Source organism: Arachis stenosperma, chromosome 4 (assembly GCF_014773155.1).
Source record: "Arachis stenosperma cultivar V10309 chromosome 4, arast.V10309.gnm1.PFL2, whole genome shotgun sequence".
Lineage (NCBI taxonomy): Eukaryota > Viridiplantae > Streptophyta > Magnoliopsida > Fabales > Fabaceae > Arachis > Arachis stenosperma.
In genome coordinates this window covers 96,245,630-96,252,567 of record NC_080380.1, presented here as the reverse complement: position 1 = coordinate 96,252,567, position 6,938 = coordinate 96,245,630, and positions in this window count along the sequence as shown.

Sequence of the window (6,938 nt, the reverse complement as noted above, 5' to 3'; positions counted from 1 at the left end):
AAAATGGAGATTTCTCATGCATCACGTCCAAATCCAATGCATGATAGTGACTTGGTACATCTGATAGCGCCAGAATCGGGTGGGGGGAGGCAAAACATAGCAGACCGTTGCCTCGGTCGGCATCTCTGATACAAACTCCTCCTCATCATTATCTTCAGAAGAACCACTATCATTGCTATCCACAACACACTCCTCGTCAAAGTCTTCATCATCTACGTCCATGTCTTCCACTGGACTAGCAACACGAATCGGTGCTAGTGCGAGAGATGGGTTATCCTGCACAAAGGTCGAGTGAATGGATCCACCGCCACCAATATCACCAACCTCCGCGGAAAGCTCTATCACTTGTTCTGTCATGATTCTCCTATGGATGTCAAACATGAGGCGCACATGCTTGTCGACATGGAGCTGAAACAGACAAAACCGAAAAACTCTGTTTCCTAACGGTGCTAGCAACTTATACCCCACCTTTCCAATCTCTTTCCTTCCTAAACTACTAAGATTACTCAATATCAGACTCTTCAACTCTGACAACGAACTTACTCGTTGAATGCGCAACAGTAACGGATTATCACACTCAAATATCACCTCATTGTCACTGTTTCTCATACAAAAACTGGGATACACAAAGACAACCGCTATTACTGGATATTTTCGCCTATTTTTTAGAAGAAAATCAGAAGATATGAAATGTATGTGGAGAATACCAAGGGTTGCTCATCCTTTTATAGCTATTGAAAAATTGTCTTATTATATCTCATTCACACTGTAAATGTTATAATTTATCACCTATTTTGTTTACAGTATAAACGAGATAAGTTTATGCATATCTCGTTTAACACATGTCATTTGATCTGTCTTATCTTATTTACAGTGTAAACGAGATATGTATAAACTTTTCTCATTTACATTGTAAACGAGATAAGAGATAATGCAACGTATTTTCGTAATTATTTTACAAATTATTTATTTCAGTAAATAATTTTTTTATTTATTAAAAAAAATCCACTTGAATTACATCACCTTTTACTCTATTCTTAAATTAATTTCTATATTAGTTTCATCAATTATATTTTATTATCTAAACTGAATTAATCTACCAAATCGTAACCCCAAATGCTTATATAAAGTACTAGTGACATTCTTTAAAATGGACTTTATTGCTTTGGCAAAATCCACTTTATAACTCTACAAACAAGGCAATGCATTAAAGAACAAAATAAGCTAAAACTATATATAATGCATTAAAGAACAAATCCCACTTAGTAATCAACCATTCCTTTCTTGCATGCCTTTTTTCACTTAGAAACTCAACTTGAACTTTTTTCTTAGCGTTTAAAAAAATTGTAGGAGAACAACTTGTATGAAAGTGAAGAGCAAAAAACAATTATATGTATATATATATAGACTAATATCAATCTTTTGATATTTTTCTTTTCATAATAGCTAAATTTTATTTTGAGAAATAATTGTTCAATATCATTTTGTAAATTACAAAAGTTTAATCAGTCAACTTCACTTGTAAAAGTAGGTTCTTGATACCTTGCGAGTTATTAGAAGAATCTATCACTTTAGTCCGAAAAGACAAACATTTTTACTGTCGGTAAAAGGGATAAAATAAAACAAAAAGGAAGATTTTGCAATCTGATTAAAAAAGTAAAAATGAACTTCTAATAATCTATGAAAAGCAAAAAATAAATAAAAAGATAGATAAATCCTTTTATAAATTGCGAGATAGATTTTAAAAAAAAAATCAAAGGCGTTTCTCATAGGTTTTGAAAAGCTTCGAGGTCTATACTCACAAATTTTGAGTAGCATTGTAATTCTTCTTTTATATCATGTCGAAAAAGTTCATAAGATTATTTTGTGTCAGAACATTTTAAAATATATAAAAAATAAATAGGCCATGGATTTCTTACTCCTACTTTTATGTGGGAGTATGATTAACCATCACTAAAATATTTATTAAATGAATCCCCTTTTTTAATTTTTGAAAGAATTGATAATTAAGCATTTGACCCTCTGATCTTTTTGTTTTATACATTCCTCCTATTTCCTTCAATCTGAGTTTCAAAGAGAAGAGTCCAGAGCTTTGCTAGGGCTTTTGGCCCTCTCTCTACTTCCCATCAACGTCGCTCGTTCCTTGTTCCTCCCCCTCCGCGGTAGCTCGCTCTCTGATCCTCTGCCTACGCCGTGGTTGTTCTCTGATCTTCTCCATCCGCGGGGTTGCTCATTCTCCCCTGCAACGTGCTTGTTCTCTGATTCTTGACGCTGCAACATGCTGCTGCCGCCGCTACACTAGGGTCTACCACTTCATTGTTTTCGCCTCTCTGTTCCTCTTCTTCACCGGCGACTCTGATCTCTGTCCTTCTCTCTCCACCTCTTCATACTCATTTAAGGTTCCATTTTATTTATATTTTTATTGTACTTTATTTTTTCTATGAAAATTTTAGGTGAATACGAATGTTCTTCATTTGCCAGAGTATTGAATGGTGTTTTTATTTCAAAAGAATTTGATAATAAACCATTGAAAAGTTTTAAAATGGATTAGGAGTCCTTGATTATGCTTGAATGATTGAATTTGATTATTGTAATTTCATTGCTAGTAACTATTTTAATTTCTAATTGAATAAGGTTCCTACTTTTTTTTCTTTGAAGTTTAACCTCTATTGTAGAAGTAGGGCAAACTAAAATACAATACATGGTGTCTTGTATGAGGAAACTCATTAGATTAAGAGTAAATTTTAGAGATTGTATCATTAGGAAGTCAATGATGTTTTCAATTATGCTGATTTACTGGGTAAAATAAAATAAAATAAGGATGACCGAGGAAAGAGATTTTATTGATTTTATCTCATGATGTATTTTGTGAAACTTGTTAGTTTAAACTTTAGAAATATTTAAGGAGAATTATTAGTAAGAATATTGTGGGGATTAATCATTTTTCTATATAATTTCCTATGCCTAATTGCTACTACTAGTGAAGACTTAAAATTACATAATTCTATGTCTCATTCAGAAGATCTTTTTATCAATATTACTAAACAATATGATATCATATTTAGTGGCTTACAAAACTTGCTATTCTACATCGGTGTTTTAAAATGATTTTATTGTAATTTTTTTCGTTATAGTTAGACTGGCTAACTTGGCTTTTGATAAGGTCATGACTGCACCATGCAAGACATCGGTTTTATATCTAAATCATGGTGAAAATCTGCGCTGTTTCACAGTAAAACACCTTGTGCTGTACTAGACATTCTTTCACCTCCTTATAGAGAAGATGAAGGAAGGAAGTGTATTTACTATCATGATTATCCATATTCAACATTCTGTAAGTAACTCTTCGAACTATCACTTATATTACATGCACCATAAAATATAGCATTGGTACTTGATGCATGGAAACTTGTCTCTCAACAAATTTCCTTTCGGCAAGTATACCGAATTGTCGTCAAGTAATAACTCACAAAAGAGTGAGGTCGAATCCCGCAGAGATTAACGGATTAAGCAATCAATGGTTAATTGATTATCCTAGTTAGATGAATCATATTGGAGTGATAAGTAACAAGGAAATGTAAATGGCATAAAAATAAAGAAAGCAATAAAGTGCAGAAAAGTAAAATGGCAAGAAAAGTATATGTAAGAACTAAAAATAAAATGAACACTGGGATCAAGAGATATTGCAATCCTCTGGATCAAGTTCATTCTCATCTCTTCCTCAATCAATGCATTCATTGATCTCCTTAGCAATCTTAAGTGATCGAATTCCAATTCCTTGGTAATCCAATCTCTCAAATCTTGATCAATAGCCAATTCCTTGATCAATTGCTCATGAGAAGAGATGAAGTATGGTCACTGATTATACCACATGCATTCCAAAATCAAGTATTGGTAGGATTATAGTCACATATCCATCCAAACCCAATTTGGTCCAGCATGAGAAAGCATTTCTAGCATGATCTCTTCATTCCTCTTCCAAGGTTCCGAAGAGATCCAAGTATGAGCAATTTCTCTTCCAAGACAATTACCCAATTGGATGAAGATCGAAAGCTCTCTAGTAAAATCAAGAGAAAAGAAAGAAGAAGAAGAATAAGAACTACAATTGATCCATTGAATCACAATAGCGCTCTCTAACCCAATGAAAAGAGTTAGTTGATCATTGCTCTACCAAAATAGAAAAGAAAGAAAGTGCAGAAAAATAAAGATAAAGATTAAACTGAAATTGAAACTTCAAAATTCATAAATGGAAGGTACAAAGAAAAGAAACTACTCCTAAGGAAGAAAAGAAGAAAAAAGGAAGAAGAGTGGTTGAGGGGAGGGGTCCGGAGACCCACTCCCCTTGGAGTGTGCCAATTCACAGAAATTCGAATTGGTCTTCACTCTCTCCCCCTTCCTTCAATTTCCCATCTCCCGTTTCCCCTTTTCAATGTAAGAACTAAGGCCTTTATATAGGCTCTCCTAAATTACAAAATGAAATTAAAAGCAAATTACAATTAAATGAAAATTCCTATTCTAGATGCTTCTTGTGGCCTTGATTGGTTGACAATTGTGGGCTTGCTTGCTTGAGCTTTGAAGTGGACTTGAGAGAGGAGTGAATCAAGTTGAGGTCCAGGTGCTAAAGTTAGTGCTAAAGTTATCCACACTAACGCTACAAGTGTGGCGTTAGTGCTAAAGTTATTGTGGCTAACGTTGCACTTGCTGCCCAGTTGGTGTTTTTGGGGTTTAAAAGATGCCTCTTGTTTGTGCTCCAATTTCTTGCCCACTATAGAGTTTTATATATCGTTAGAAAGCTCTGAATGTCAGCTTCCTAACACAACTAGAATCACCTCAATTGTACCTCTGTAACTCAAGTTATGCTCCTTTGAAGTGGACATGGTCGCTGGCCTAGTTGCTGGCGTTATTGGAAAACGTGATTGCCAATAACGTCCGCGATCAGGGCTTCATTATTGCCAGTTTATGGAGTTCAAACTTAATGTCCACCCCATACTATTATATATTATTGGAAAGCCCTGGATGTCTACTTTCCAAAGTTTTTGGAAGCGCATCATTTGGAGCTCTACAGCTCGAGTTATACTTCTTGGAAGGTGAAGAGGTCAGCTGGCCTTACTACAGGTTGATACCATGTTCATCTTTGCACTTTCGGGGCAGGTTTTCTCCCTCAAATTCAGTGTCCACCATGTAGTGCCATATATTCTTGGAAAGCTCTAGAATCCTACTTTTCAATGCCACTGGAATCACCTCATTTAGAGCTTTGTGGCTCAAGTTATGCGTGTTTGAAGAAGGCATGGTCAGGCTGCCAGGTGGGACTTTTGTCCACGTTAACTACCACGTTAACTTAGTTAACATGGAAGTTAACATGGGTCGTTTTGCTTCGCCAACGTTAGTGGAACTCACCTTTTTCACTAACGTTGGCGTTTCCCTTTCCTTCCACGTTAGTTCCCACGTTAATGTAACTAACGTGGAAGCTAACGTGGGTCTTCTAGCCTTCGCAAACGTTAGTGGCACTCTCCTTTTCCACTAACGTTAGCGTTTCCCCTTCCTTCTTCAAAGTTAATGCCATTAACTTTCTCACTAACGTTGGGGCTTCTATTTTCTTCCACGTTAGTGCCCACGTTAGTGAAGCTAACGGGGTAGCTAACGTGGGTCTTCTTGCCTTTTGCTAACGTTAGTGGCGTTAACATTCTCACTAGCTTCCCAATTTTTCCTTCCTTCCACTTTAATGGCCACGTTAGTGGCACTAACGTAGCCACTAACGTGGCTCTTCTCTGCTTCTTTTGGTCTGAAATCAAGCCAACAAAGTGTATCAAAGTAACATACAAGACAAACTTCATTATACTAAGTGTGCTAATGATGCCCAAAATCAAAACTTCACTTAGTGTGATCTATTTCATCATATTTACCATGTATATTAACTAAAATTCACCTATGCTTGAGATTTTGTTTCATGCAGAGATTTTTTTATGCTTTTGCTCCTTTATCAACAGAAATTGTATGAAAACTGAATTAAAATCTATTGAAAAAGCATAGAAAACAGGCCATGATGCCCTGGCATCACAACACCAAACTTAAATCTTGCTTGTCCCCAAGCAAGAAGAGAATCATGCAATAAAGTTTGACAATTTAAGGTCAGAAGAGTAGCAGTGTAATGTTCATGGTTAGCTAGCTTTCTATGCATGAAACAATCACAAAAAAACTTCAGATGATTGATGCCTCTATCTAGCTCATTTTATGAAATCTTTTCTGTATGTTTCTTCCTTGAAAAAGCTTTTCATTCTCTTTTTATCTTATCTTCTTAGGTGCTTTGCACCATGATTTGAAAGCTACGACTCTAAATGCTTTGTTTTCAAGTATTACCACTTGATACATAAGCACCACAAGCATTTAATCAGAGGACTCTTTTAGCTCTTTTTGTTTTCTTGTCTTCTTGACTCTCTAATCATTGATGCTCAGAGCCTTGAGCTTTGAGGGAGTGCTTTTGCACTTGAGCCTAGCCTTGACTCTAAATGTTTTGTTTTCAAGCTTTTTGCTTGATACATAAACACCACAAGCACTTAACAATTGAATTGTCATTGGTACTCAAAGCCTTCAGCTTTCTCATTCTCTCCCTTTTCTTTTCTTGCCTTATTTGCAATTGCTTTTTCAAGGTTTTCATGATTTCAAAAATTTCATAAAATGTCCTAGATGAAAACTTCAATTAAATAAATTCAAATGCAATTGAGCAATAATAGTCATGCTAGCTTCCCAATACTTATATGCTCATGCTAACTTCTTCTTAAATGACCTTGTTTGTTTATGATCATGAAACTACATTGCTCTGGACTCACAAAATTTCAAGATGGCAATCATAATGTCACAGCAACATATTGTAATTCAAAAATCAAACTATGCTTATTCATAAGGAGCAAGCACACATACATACAAGGAAATTAGAAGAC